Source organism: Dryobates pubescens, chromosome 4 (genome assembly GCF_014839835.1).
Source record: "Dryobates pubescens isolate bDryPub1 chromosome 4, bDryPub1.pri, whole genome shotgun sequence".
NCBI classification, from domain to species: domain Eukaryota; kingdom Metazoa; phylum Chordata; class Aves; order Piciformes; family Picidae; genus Dryobates; species Dryobates pubescens.
Genome location: NC_071615.1, coordinates 37,223,770 through 37,238,802, shown reverse-complemented (window position 1 = coordinate 37,238,802; position 15,033 = coordinate 37,223,770). Strand labels below are relative to the sequence as shown.

Sequence of the window (15,033 nt, the reverse complement as noted above, 5' to 3'; positions counted from 1 at the left end):
ATGGAGAGTCAGCTATTGGGCTGTTTGGGGAAATTAGAAATGATCTAGTGGCATGTGAAGCACAGTAAGCTTTGAAATGGTGGGAACCATTAGAATATACTTATTTTTGCGTGTCCTTGGGTATGTAGAGTTATTAATGCTGAATTTACTATTGGTTGCATGCAGTTTAGATCATTACAACACGCTGTCCATCAATACCCTCTCCTTGGTAAATCACAGGGAGAACTGGCATGATTTTGTTTATTTCTTTTGGGTTTAATTTATTTAATTTTTGCCTTCTGAGTTTTTGCCTACTTATTTACAGGTTTCTTCTGAATGTGCTGCATCCTGTCCTTATGGCATTACTTTAGCGTGCCGTGGAGCCACGATGATTGTGAAGTCCCTCACTAGCACTGGACCTTAAATGTTTGCTGAGGCAGAAAGGTGTGTATGGTTACTACTACTTATGACAGATGGAGGAATTCCATCTGGAATATTAGTTTGTTTCTCTGCTGTCAGCTTTTTGATGCTTCTTACAGAAAATCTGAAATGCCTTTTTACATCAACAGCAATTACCTTTGCTTAATTGAGACGAGATTTACAGATAGAGCTCCAATGCTACTTATAAGACTACTGCCTAGTCCTACAAGTAGGCTATGAAAGCAGACATGATTTGTATGTGGAAACAGTAAACTGCAGTTAGCCTAAATTAAATGCAGAGCTTCAGGTTTGTATTTTCAGTCCAGTTATAAATATGTCTGAGGAAAGAAAACCGTCTCTAGGCAATAATAGCTAAATTGCTGTTGTGCACGTAGGGTGTCTCTCAAGTCAAAAATTGATTGTAAAACTGTACAGATCATAATCAGTGACTCTATGAGTAACTTAGCTTTGACTAAAAAGTAATCATAGTCATGGGAAAATGTTCTCCTGTTCTGCAGTTTATGGGTATATATAGTTTGAGCATAAATCCTACAGTGATCAAAGTTGGAAAGATTAATTTTTGACCAAGGCAGAATAGATTCTTTTCTATAAAATAGTATAATTTTTAGTCAGTTTGTGATCTTTTGGGGACAAAAGCAGGAGTGTGAAGCCACAATTTCTACAGAATCAATAATCTGACCAGTTTTGTATTAGTTACGTTTCATTGACTGAAATCCTGTACAAGTTGCTTTTACTTACTCAGTTCTCATTGATTTTCCTTTTCACTGTATGTGACAGATCTGACCTCACAATAACTTGGATGCTTCATAATCAGAAGGTTGGGGGGAAAAAAATAACAGATTTGGTTTAATATAGCAATTATTGATCAAATTTCTACGAAAGGTACAATAATGAGAGGACAAAAATCCTTTGGAAGGTGGATATGCCTGGATTGTCTCCAAGCTACTACAAAAAAACCTTACAACCTCTCAAACATTCCTAACACTGTTTTTGTATAAAATATGCAGTGCATATGACTGTGTCACTGTTGCATTATTGACAGTTAGTTGTCCTAATAGACAGCTGTGCCGTCATTCAGAATACATACCAATAAATCCTGTAAAACAGGATTGCAAACAGTGAAATATTTGGGTTTTATCTTAAATAAATTACAGATCTTGCATGCTGTTGCAGATATTCTTAGACTTCACTGGTTTTCATTTTTAATTATTTTGTATTTTAGAAATAAGATACAAAAACTAAGTAAAATGTTAATGGTAATGATTGGACATGGGTAATTGAAGAAGGAATAAACCCAGACTGTTCAGGTATTAGCATGAGAAAAGGGAGGGAAGCATAGTCTTTTTGATTGTTATATTGTATAAAAATAATTGGTTAATTATCATAATTACATTCTTGTTCATAATATCAAGGTCAAATAAAATAATGGCAGCAGTAGAGGAATGTCATTGTACTGATTCTGGCAGATACTCATTGAGATAATGAGTTTGGTAGTGTTGAAAAGAGATAGGTGAATATCAAACCCAGAGGACTTGGCTGTATTTCATATTCTGCTGGGAATTCCAAGTTCAGTCATGGACTGGGAAAGGATGGAAGGTTTCATCTCCTCTTTTCCCTTTTCACTCCTTAAAAAGTGCTGTTTTGAAGATAATGTTACAGTGGAATATATGTATTTTTAATAGTAACTTAAAAGTTTATCTTTTTTAACAAAGGAACATTATGTTCTGGGTTAGATGTATGTGGTTAGAAATACTGAACAAATTATTTATTCAGGTTTAACCATTTTTCATTGGTCATTAATGAAGGTTATGAATGTTTTCATCATATGGGTGTTGGCTGTTTTTCTCCCTTATTCCAGAAATCATTAATAATAAGAGGAGCCATTTATTTTGGGCTGGTGGGTGATAGAAATGAAGTACAATTAGAATGGTTTGCATTGGAAGGGGCCTCTAAAGGTCATCTAGTCTTAACACCCCTTGTAGTCAGCAGGGACATCCTCCAGTAGATCAGGTTGCTCAGAGCCTTACCAAGCCTGACCTTGAATGTCTCCAGAGATGGGGCCTCAACTATCTCCCTGGGAAGCTTGTTCCAGTGTTCCACCACCCTCATGGTACAGAACTCGTTCCCAACATCTGATCTGAATTTCGTCTTCTCTAATTTCAAACCACTGGCCCTTGTCCTATCACTACAGGCCTTTGGAAACAGCTCCTCTGCAGCCTTCCTGCAGGCCCCCTTCAGGTACTTGAAATGCGCTATTAGGTCTCATTGGAGCCTTCTTTTCTCCAGGCTTGACAACCCCAGCTCCCTCAGCCTGTCCTTGTAGGAGAGGTATTCCAGCCCTCTGATCATCTTCATGGCCCTCCTCTGGACCCAATCCATCAGGTCCATGTCCTTCCTCTGTTGAGGGCTCCAGAGCTGGACACAATTTGGAAGATTTACACCAGTTGAACATGAGGAGTGTAAAATAAGCTTGTGTTGGTTCTAAACTAAACAGATTACACTGGACACTATTAGTGGATGCTAAAAGGCATTTTGAGTAGTCCATTCTATCAGCTCAACTTACTCATAGAGAAATGTGTTAAAAGAACTACATCGAATGCCTGCTGTTGCTATTTTTCATAATCCCTGGCAATGTAGCAGCACATGAAGTATAAAGCCAAAACTTTACCAGCTGAATAAATATGAGAATGTTTTGTTTGTTTTTTTTTTATGCAAAATTCTTGTTGTGGTATTTAGAAAATATTTCTTCCCAAGTTCCCCAACAACATATTTTGCTTTCTCTAATGTTCTTCCTTCTCTAAATGTTCTTCTCTATAGGTTTGAAATGACAGTAAGGGTACAAAATTGAGCATTCAGAGCATGTGTCTTAAATTACAAAAGCAATGAGTTGTTTATCTTCTCCTGAGCCTAGCTGGCTGATCTGATTTAGCTAAAAACTTTGTGAAAATGTCATCTTGATGGACATAAGGAGCTTGAAAACATCATCTGAACATTTGGCAAATGTAAATTAAAAACAAAAATCATAATGGAAACAAGTTTGGGTAAGAAGATGAAGTTCTGGATCATTCACTGATAGTCTGCCCTCAGCTCATCCCTCATGCAACAAGAGAGGGCCAACGGGGACCTGGATGCCTCTGGTGTTGCGTCGTGCTCTGACTGACGCAATGTCTGTGTGGGGTGGCTGCCATTGAGACCTTCTGGCTTTTTGAACTAAGGCCATGACAGTGTGACTCCATGCTGCAGTCTTAGCCCTAAAACAATGACAGAGTGTTTGCTGAATGTGACCTTTCTTCTGAAAATGAGTTGGATGTGTTTTACAGTGATTATAACACATAATTTTCTGATGTTCCAAAAGATTTCAGAGAATATTAGGGGTTGGAAGGGACCTTTGGAGATGATCAAGTACAATCCCTCTGCCAGAGCAGGTTCACCTAAGAGCAGGTTGCACAGGGTGGCTTTCAGGCAGGTTTTGAATGATTCCAGAGAAGAAGATTCCACCACCTCTTTGGGCAGCCTGTTCCAGTGCTCCACCATGCTCAAAGTAAAGAAGGTCCTCCTTGTGTATGGCTGGAACTTCCTATGTTTCAGTTTGAGCACATTGGCTCTTGCACTGTTACTGGGCAACACTGAAAATAGCCTGGCCCCATGCTCATGATACCCACCCTTGATATAAGCATTGGTAAAATCCCTCCTCAGTCTTCTCTTCTCCAGGCTAAAAAGCCCCAAGTCCTTCAGCCTTTCTTCGTAAGACAGATGTTCTAGTCCCCTAATCATCTTTGTAGCCCTTTGCTGTACTCTTTCCAGTAGTTGGGGAGCCTATAACTGAACATAATACTCCAGGTGTGGCTTCACCAGGGAAGCAGAGGGTGAGGACAACCCCTCCTTACCTTCTGGCCACACTCTTCTTTCATTGTGCTCTGCACAATGGCTCTTAGGGTATGGTTAAAATCAGATTTATGAAACTGTTTGCATGTGGTTATGCTAAATATTTGATGTTTGACACTGTGAGGGGTGTTTTGTTCTGTTTTTATCCTGTGGGTGGGTAGCCTTGTATAAATGAAAGGCAAGGCAAAGTTAAGTTTTAAAAAGGATTGAAACAGCTGGACACTTCTGGTGATACATGTGTGTCAGTGCTTCATGAAAATGCCACTTAAACAGATTTATGTTTTGAACTGTCAAAAAGAAAGCTTTTGGGTTCCAGCTGGTAATTAACCCCTACCACCCCTTCCCTGACCTCAGCTCCTCTGGCAGGGTATGTATTCTAGAGGGAGAACCTGATCTGTCTTTTCTCCTCTATAATTGCCCCTTTAATTGAAGGTATATGTCTGTAGTTGATGCAGTGGTTGTGGCTCCTATTCCAGGAAAATGGCATTACTGAATCACATCTGCCTCAGCTAGCATTAGAACCTCAAGTTTAGAGTGAAAATGGGATTTTACTTAAAGCTTGTAGAATTTCTTTGAAAGAAGAGGAAAGGGCAGCTTGGGGTTTTGTTTTTGTATTGCTTTATTTTGCTTTTGCCTTTTTTTTTTTTAAGTTAAGTTTTATGTATTTTTTTCCCCCCAGTTTTCAAGCCTGTGGCAGTTGGTGTTGCCCTTGCAGATTTGAGTGGCATGACTTTTGGCAACAGGCTGCATCAATTCCACTGCAAATATCTGTTTACTACCTGCCCAGCAGCTAGCCCTACTCTCTGGCTTCTCAGTGAAGAAAAGTGTCTTGCATCTACCCATTAATCAGTGTGATCTCTTACTGGCCTTCTCCCATCAGGCCTCTGCCATCATGCTGCTGACTTTTATTTCTGCTTCACCCCTGCCTGTCAGGCATTGTGGGACCTGGGAGCCCTATGCATTGCATTATTTTTCAGTAGCTGGAAGGAAGAATTAGATAGTGATCCATGGATGTCTCTATGAGATGCATTTAATGGATAGCCAAGCTGTCAAATATTTGAAAGTGATGTAGGAGGAATGTTTCTTGCCAGTTCTAATAAGGATCAGAAAGCTGAGATTTGCAGTAAGGGCTGAGGTTCTCAACTTGCCAGAGCAGCAGCTGCCTGCCTGCAAGAGCTCTGGAACCAGAAATGAAACTGTGGCATGGCTGTGCTTGTAAAAATGTCAGCATTTGCCTGCTGTGTTGATGACAAGTTTTAGCTTTTCTTGTAAAATGTTCCCTAATTAACCACTAGCATGTGCCTCTTCTTGGGAATTAAATGTTTAATTTTGCAGAAAGAAAGGAAGAAATCTATTCCTCAGCCAACTGGGAAGAGTTGGCAGCTGTGTCCCAACTCTCTGATATTGCTAAATCAGTTATTGAACTCAATGGAAAGTCAGATTAAGACTTATAAACGTTGCATGATAATTTCATTTCCTTCTTATTGGCGTGACACGTACGTGATGTGCAACTCCTCTGAATCTGCCCTCTATTTTATCTGGGTGTGTATAAATACGCTGCTTACGCTGAGTCTCATTTCCTTTGTCCTTACAATTTGTCATGAGCAATGCAATTAAACAGCTCATGAAAAGTGGTATACTAGTACAGTTTGGTTTAGGACAGTGCTTTAAACACTTAGAGAGTATCTTAACCTTATACTGTGGCAACAGAGAAACCCATGCAGAAAAACAGAAGTATTTTTAAAAGCATACAGCTACTGTAATAATACATATGCTAATCTTATGCTACTCTTAGGATGTTAATTACTGTAAAATGTGAGTTAATGCCTGAATTTTGGCACCCAAACTGGCATAGACCATTAGCTGCAATATGCTTCTGATGCTTTCAAAATAGCGATTTTTCTTCTGTTTGTTTTGGTTTTGATAGGTGCTTTACCTTGGTTTCAAAATTAAAAATAGAGATGATCCATGGTGATCCAGGGGCTGGAACACCTCTGCTATGTGGATAGGCTGAGAGAGCTGTAGCTGTCCAGCTTAGAGAAGACTCTGGGGGACACCTTAGAGCTGCTTTCCAATGCCTAAAGGGATCCTACAGGAAGGCTGGGGAGGGACTTTTCGTAAGGGTGTCGAGCAATAGGACAGGGGGGGAATGGTTTTAAACTGAGGGAGAGTAGGTTTAGACTGGATCTTAGGAAGAAGTTCTTCAGTATGAAAATGGTGAGACTCTGGAATAGGTTGCTCAGGGAGGTTGGAGTATATCCTCCTTGGGGATGTTGAAGGCCAGGCAGTAGCAGTCAAGTCTAGCTGCGAAGCATCCCTGCCCATGGCAGGGAGGTTGGAGTAGATGATCTCTGAAGTCCCTTCCAACCTAAGTTGTTCTACTGTTCTATGGGATGACTGGAGAAGATCTCATCTGGAATAATTTTCATTAAAAGGAGGAAGGTCCTAATGGGCATGACAGAAAACCTGGTATAGGGCCCTGCCAGATACAATAAAGTATAATAGTGAGATTTTCACGCCTAATACATTTACACAAATAGGACATTTTTGTAACAGATAAAGAAATAATAGTTTGGAAATCAGAGGAATGGGCAAACTGAAAACTGTTACTTGGCTTCCTGTGTCTATACATATAAGATCTGTGTCTTCTAATGCATGATAGCCTGCCCCATGGGGAAAGGAGCTTCCACATGCCTAGCAGTAGTGATGCAGCAACCAGCAATCTGGCATTGCCTTTTCACTAACAATAGCTCTTAATTAATAAATTGGCACTTCTCATTACTCTGTTGCTTTCTCTTTATTGCATGCATGCTATTTGGAGGACATGCTGACATAATAAGTAACAATTATTTTTCCAGTCTTTGATGGCTGTGTTCTAAACTCTCTAGGCTGGGTGGAAAATAGTCTGGAAAGTTGGAAATTGTTTCTAAGGAGAGATTTTTGCAGACTTATTAATGAATTAAATTAAATTTCAGGAATGTCTGGATTAGTTCATGGTGTACAACACAGTAAAATAAATTTGCAACTTGTTTCCAGTGTAAAAATATTAGACCAAGAAAGATTTCTGATTTATTATATTTGCAGGAGTTTCTGGGTTTTGAATGACATTTTTGAATACAAAGTGACTCCTCAGAAATACCATAAAATGAGAAAAGCTGCAGGGCAGGTTGTGCTGCCAGTGAGCGATGATCCTTCTATCTGGCAGTTCAGTCAACTTGAATAATACAAGGTTTATGTGATTTATTAACTTACAATGCTGAAAGAGCATCTACTAATACAAATGTTTCCAATAAAAAATAAAAAAAAAGGAAAAAAGAGAACTTACTAAATGGAAAAGATAATATTGTATTATTTTTTTTCCTTGGTTTTATGTTCTTCTAGCCTGCAGCTGTAGTGCAGCTGCTCTAAGTGCAAATGCAAATACCAAGTTGCTTAATGGGGTAATTAAAGACAGCGGAGGAAAGTTATGTAACAGATACTTACTAAGTGTAAAACGTACTCAAGCCATACCAAATGATTTATTAAGCTGTGTAATTGTGTCCTGAGGAGGCATACCACTTCTTGAATAGTTCTTTTTCTAAAATTGGAAGTGAAAATAAAAAGGTCCTTTCTTAGTTCTGCAGATTCTGAATTCTTTTTGTTCATTTTACTTGAATAGGTTAATTTAACATTTTCCCCCATTATTAACCCAGCTTCCCTGTATAGTTGAAAAACAATATATTGAAATCTTGGCTAGCAGCTGCATTATCAGGAAGACCATTATGGGAAACAGTTTTCAGGAAAATTGCTTTGTCTTCAAATTATATCCAGCATTGCTCTGCTCAGCTTTGTGTAGAGCATCCTGAATGTAATTGAGGACAGAATCCAAGGGCACAGTGCATTGTGTAGTTTAGGAGGGGAGACAAAAACTGCATGTTTAGCACATTCAGAAATGCGTGATGAGACTTAAATTTTCAAAACTACAAGCTTTTGAAACTGGACTTTATTTGTCTTATTATTAAAACTAATATGCAACAGCTTTCAACATGCTAGGCAATATGCTAGCGGTATAATATTTGGGTTATTCACTGGGATTGTTTTCATTTAGGAACAAAGTGTAAAACTGAAGTGTAATTAGCAGTATAAACACTCTCACACACACATATATATGCACTATATACATATAATATTCAATATACATTTGAAAGGAAATTTCTTGCATTCTAAAGAATAGAATCACAGAATCACAAAATTGTCAGGGTTGGAAGGGACCTCAAGGATCATCTAGTTCCAGCTCCTCTGCCCATGGGCAGGGACACCTCACACTAGATCAGGTTGCCCACAACCACATCCAGCCTGGCCTTAAAAACATCCAAGGATGGGGCTTCCACCACCTTCCTGGGCAACCTGTTCTAGTGACCTGTTCCAGCGTCTCAGCAACCTTATGGTGAAGAACTTCTTCCTGACATCTAATCTAAATCTCCCCTCTTCTAGCTTGGATCCATTCACACTAGTCCTGTCACTATCCAGCACCCTAAAAAGTTGGCTTTCTGGGCTGCAAGAGTACACTGGTGGCTCATATTGGGACCCCCAAGTCCATTTCTTCAGGGCTGCTCTCAAGTCAGTCACTGCCCAGCCTATATCGATGTCTGGCATTGCACTAACCCAGATGCAGGACCCTGCACTTGGTCTTGTTGAATCTCATGAGTTTGTCACAGGCCCACCTCTCCAGCCTGTCAAGGTCCTTCTGGAGTGTACTCTGGCTTTGCTATCAGAATGCATATAGGGGTACAACTTCATGTATGTTTTAAATAAATAGAAGTTTAGAGAAAGTGTATAGGAGTATAAACAATGTTTTCTTTTAAAAATGAAGTGTTAGATTATGGTACTGGAAAATTTGAAAGGTGCACTCTGATGGCACATGACATGGTCTTTTTGCAGCTCATACCAGATCATTTTAGGCAGGATCCCACTTGTTTCTGTCATGAAGTATGAATGCCAGTATCAGGGACAGTCTTTCTTCTGGTTCCTGTCCTCAGAGATGTCTCTAAGTATTTATTTTCTGATTCTTTATCTAACATTCTAGTCCAAGAATTTATGTCCACTCCCTGCCGTCATGTACCCTGATGCAGACAGTGTTGAGCACACAGGGCATCTGCTTTGGGTCTGCCTTGCAGTAAGGAAGGTAATTGGCAGCAAGGTCCATGCATGGCTGTTGCAGTGATGCTTCTCATGCTGCCAGGATCACACCTGCTTAATTAGTCTCACACACAAGGCATGGTGTAATTGGTGTAATAAAATCTTTGATCATTGCTCTCCAATTACTGTCTCTATTGGGAATTGCATGACTTGTGGTTCTTTAAACCTTTATTAGAATTCTATGTGTGGGGGTTTGGGTTTTTTTTGTTTGTTTGTGGATTTTTTTCCTCTCGAGTAGGTCAAGAGGTATTTCTGTGGTTCCAGACAATCTCTACTTGCTGAATTTCAAACTCTTCCAGCTTGAGAGAATTTTGTGTAGTGCTTCTTAGGGAATTTGTGGTCAGTTTTTTGCTTTTGAAATTGTAGGTGTTAGGGAGCCTCCTGGGTTTTGTTGTTGTTTTTTGTTTGGTTGTCTTTTTTTCGTTGGTTGGTTTGGTTTGAAATAACTTCTTGTTATTCAGTACTCCATAGAAAGCATCTGGTCAAAACAACCTCAAAAATCATCACCTCTGTCATTACACTGAGGAATATGTCTAGCTGTAGAATAGCTGGATTAATGTAGTAATAATTAACTGAAATATGGTCTTTCAATAGAAATGTTTAATATGAAGCAAAGGAATTGCTCCCATAAACCATATACTAAGGCTAAAATTTTGCTTGTAAATACTTATGTATATATTTCAGAAGCCTTCCAAAACCCATCCTTTTATTTTCATGGACTCTCTAATGATGTTATTTTGTTATTCTAGGGAAAAATAGGCTTGTGGTTTTCTTTCCTTCAGAAATTGGGGTTCATGATAACTTATATATACTTAAAAGTGTTACTTAGAAGTATTTGAAGGTTATCCGATAAAGGTGAGTGGTATAAAAACCCAGGCTTTGATAAGAGATGTGAAGAAGTCCTTGGTTAAATTCTAAGCAGAAACTTAGTATCCCACTTTAGCAACAGAAATACAAAGGAAAATGCATAAACTGGATTTAAAAAAACCCTGCTAGTGGTCACACTTCAAATTTGGTATAATTATGGTGTTTCAGTTGAAACATCCCTGCTTTAGGAAACACTAGTATTTTATATTTTATATTGTAGCCTGATGTTAAGTTTCAAAATCAGTGCCCTTGTATCTTGCAGTTGATAACTTGGATTTTAGAGTGGCAAAACAGAGTAGTCCTTGGGAGTAATCTGGACTGGTTGGTAACATGGATTTATGCAGGCAAAGTATGGTCTGATTTAACCAAAGTCGAAACGATGCAGGTAGAAGAAAATGGTGCAGGCTGTATGTTCAGAAAGCTCCTGCATCTGTGACTGAGAAAAGCAGATTCCAGAGAGGACTTAAGAGTGTCAGAGCAGAAAAAGTAACTCCTTGTGAGCTCCTGGAGATTAGTTCAGTCTGGGTCTGTGAAATAGTGGAGGAAAGAATAAAAGTCAGCATTTAGTAGAAAGGCTAAAAAACTTGTTATTTAATCTGTGAAATCGATGCTGGAAAAGTTCTTTGTGATTGATGTTGATAGTTTAAAAGGGTGCAAAAGAGCAGAAGGTGTAGAAAAATGTCACATAAGTATTGCTTGAGGAAAGTCTGCAAAAACCCTCTGTTTGTTTTATTGACAGCATTCTTAAGTATTTCTGTGTGTAAGATGCATAAATCCCTTCAGAAAGGTAATAAATATTGGGTGAAAGAAAATAGTCTGTTAAAGTAGATGTGTTTCTGAAAAATGGGCATTAAAGAATGGATCATAATTAGTGGTTTGGAAATATTTGGGGGAGTTTAAGGTTTGTTAATAAGCCTGTGTAACTGGAAGGATTCATCAGAGCTTTCTGTGGCTGGAAACAGTCTGTCCCTATTTTCAGTTTACCCACAGTTGAAGATAGCTGCACTTCCACAAATGAGCTTGCTCATCAGTGTTTTATTGTTATTAGCAGATTATAGAGGCTATTCTCTGCCTGCCTAGGTCTCTACATTTTTGTGTCATACTAGAAGCATAGAAAAAGATCAAGATCATCTGTGTTGGAAACTTAGATGTTTGTGGCCCAACTTTTGCAAATATTCCTTAGTCCAAACCCAGTGTTTGTCCAGAAGGGAAGCTTGTGAAAAGCAGAAGAATAGGGAATAGACTGTTTTGTGAATGAAAGTGTTAAAGAACTTCAATTGCTATATAAATAAATATAATTTTAACTTTTTGTTGTTGCAGAGGGAAGGAACATACATGGGAGAAAGCAAATGCTTAATCTAATTTAGGTGTCTGTAGTTGAGTAGGTGACAAGGGCACCTCTTCTATATTAAAAAAGCATTTTAATGTTTTAGGGCAAGATTCATCTGAGATATACTTCCAAGAAGGATAAATTGTATCTTACTGACTAGATCTTTATTGACTGTAACAAAGTATAGCTGAAGTGTAGCTGACAACAATGGACGCTGATGAATCCTATCCAGGGTATGTATTGCAGACCTCCCCCAGGCAGCGCAGTGTTGCATATTTCCATCAGAATTCATGTACTTTCTGAAATAGTTGCAAGAAAATTACATCCATTCTTTCCAAGCGTAGCACTATGAAAGTTTAAGCACTTGATTAATGGAGAAAAAAAATAATCAAAATGCATTGTATGGTTGACTGATTTATGCTGAAAAGTGCTGTTTATCTTTGAACTCTCAGATTGGAGGTCAGAGTGGATTGTGTAACTTTTCCTTTGTTTCGGAACACTCTGTGCAGATGTGATTGAGCAGAAAGATTTCTCTCAGACAATAGCAGAGCAGACCTCTCTATAGCTGTTGTCTATCTTGGACACAGTGAATACAGGCTTGGGTACTGAGTGCTTCTAACTGGTGTTTTGCAGTGAGGAGAGAAAAGTTCTGATGAGTGATTCTGACCCATTTTCCTCAACGTTCTCTCTTTAGGAATGCTAAACTGGATGTCAGAAGGAAAATATCTAGTGTGTATTCAGACTAGTCTTGCTAATAACTAAACATTCAGATCCTGAGAAGACTTTGTAATAACTCAGTAAGGTTTACAGTCCTATGGTGACAAGATTGAAGTGGTCAACTGAAAATATTACTCAGTCAAAACAAATATGATTAACCAATACTGTGAGGTACTTATGAGGTGTTCCACAACCACCCTTTTGGTCAGATTTTCCTCACTCTTCTTCTTTCTTTTTAGAAGATCTTAGCAAAAATCAGTTCTGGATTCTTATCAAAGCTCCCAACAATGAGGTATGATGGTTTTGTACAACCCAGCTTTTCTTTTGTGGATTGCACCTATTCATAGTTACTTGAGCTTGCTGGGTCCTAGGACCAATACCTAAGCAGTCTGCTTCAACACACCTCCTTCACATCAATTTGGAGAAAAAAAGGTCAAATTCTGATGCCTAGTGTGACTTCTTTTATACAAGATTTCCGTCTTCCTGCAGCAGACAAACTGATGCATCAGCCAAATTTGGTTTGGAAATGTTTCAGGCTCATAATCTTTCCAAATGAGATGGGGATCAAAACCTAATAGCCGATAACCATTAGGCCAAGGTGTTGCTTTATTACGGCACTGGATGCAAAGGTGTCACCCTCCAAATTGGCATCAATCCAAAAGTGGTCCCAATGTGCTTTATACACTTAAAGCTTATACATATTCATTAAATTCTGGGATATGGTTTACATATGCATGGAGTCATTTAAACAGAGTCCTCTTACTTCTTACTGATGTCAGCTTCTTAGTGTGTGAATCTTTATCTTGGCCCTGTTGAAGTTTTCGGTCACTATTTTGCAATTCTCTCTATCTTTTTGCAGCTCAAGGCCTCACCATTATTTATGTCTAGAAGCTAATTGCTCTTAGCTGTTGGGAAAGTTTTCTAACAGACAGAAAAACACTTTGTGAAAAACAAGCAGTGAAATTTCCCCACTTCACAAATGTTGGTAGAACATCTTCAAGCTTATTGTAAAAGGCTAAAAATGTCTTTTGTGCTTTTGTCTGGCTCTGCTACATTAAATGAAAACAGTGGTTTACTCTGCTTTACAGTAGAAAAAGCGATGTGTGTATTAAGTTGTGATGTTTATTACTCTAGGAGTTCGTTTGGCCATTGCATGCAGAAATGGCCACACTTATTTGGATGTGATAGGTGAATGCTTACCGACTTAATAATGTGCATGGTTTTGTGCACTGTTATGTTTTTGTAGGGTTTTCAAAATTAGGGCTAGATGGGTAGGATTACTGTTAGGGTAATATAACCCTTCACTGCCCCAATGGCATCAGTAAGGAGAGTACTGTAAAGGTGTGTATGTATCACAATATCACAGTATAACTAAGGTTGGAAGAGACCTCGAGGATCATCGAGTCCAACCTGTCACCACAGACCTCATGACCTCATGTAAGTGCTGTGAAGGCCTGCTTTATAAGGCCATGCGCAACTATCCTTAATATTCAACCCTATGTTAGTGTAAGTGTAAATGGGAAGCAGAAGGTAGAAGCTAGACTAGTTCTAGAGTAACCCAGCGGGCACTTTGACCGATCTCCGAGGTCCTACCTTGGTGTGGCCAGCACTGCTGTGTTTATTTTCAAAGGGCCATACTTTTGTGGCTCCACTATTGAACAGATGTGCAGTAGGCTCTAATGAAAACTCTCGGTCTCAGAAGTTACCTGGAGTGACTGAATGCTACTTATAAAAGCACTTCCTATCAGAACACAAAAATATGGTTTGTTTCTGAAGAAAATAATAATATTCCAGATGTTTTATATACATTCTAAACATTATACTTCCTTTTGTGTACTGAAAATAGCTGCCTGAGAGCATATTTTGTAGATAAATACACAGTAAGGCTTGTTTCTCTTTCCCCCACAGTGTATCACAGATGGAGTAAATGGGGCTGTAACTCCCCTGGGTGTTAAAAAATGCACTACCTTGGTTTGGATGCTGTGACTGCATCATTGCCTCACTGCTAAAACTGACTCAGTCTGGCATACTGGATGCAAAGCCCTGCTAGATTAGATCTTTTTATGGATTGTTAATCATCAAAACAGAGACTGTAACGTATTGCAAATATTTACTGGCCTGCAAGTGCTCTCATGCCTGCATAATCTGATAGATCTGAAAGGCAGTCATGAGCAGGTGAAATGTAGAATTAGTAACTGTAACAGGAGTTTTCACTTAATTAAAATGCTTGTCTTTCAACCTGGCAGAAATATCTCTCTGGAGTTCAAGGAAAAAAAATCTGATTTTATTCTTAAAAAGATCACTTAAAATGATCAGGAAAGGTGGTTGACATGAATGCAAGCTTTGTCCAGAAATACTTTGTATGTGTTGAATTTAATTTTTTTTAATGTATGATGTATGTCAGAACACAGAATACAGTTGGAATTCATGCAAATCTATCTGCTTTGTACATTCACTTCCCTTTATTTTTTTTCCCCACAAACTAGTATGTGTGAATTGGTGAAAATTGTTGTAAAGAGCCCCTTCCCTCCTTCCCTCCTTCCCTCCTTCCCTCCTTCCCTCCTTCCCTCCTTCCCTCCTTCCCTCCTTCCCTCCTTCCCTCCTTCCCTCCTTCCCTCCTTCCCTCCTTCCCTCCT

At 38.9% G+C, this 15,033-nt stretch overlaps 1 protein-coding gene across 1 annotated transcript in view; it reads left to right on the top strand.

The window, feature by feature from the left end:
* Positions 1-308: 308 nt before the first annotated feature.
* Positions 309-15,033, top strand: part of THSD7A (thrombospondin type 1 domain containing 7A) — a 240,960-nt gene continuing 226,235 nt past the window's right edge. The window contains exon 1 of the mRNA XM_009898916.2: positions 309-423. The gene's annotated coding sequence lies outside the window, so the exon portion shown is untranslated. The remainder of the gene's footprint in view (positions 424-15,033) is intronic.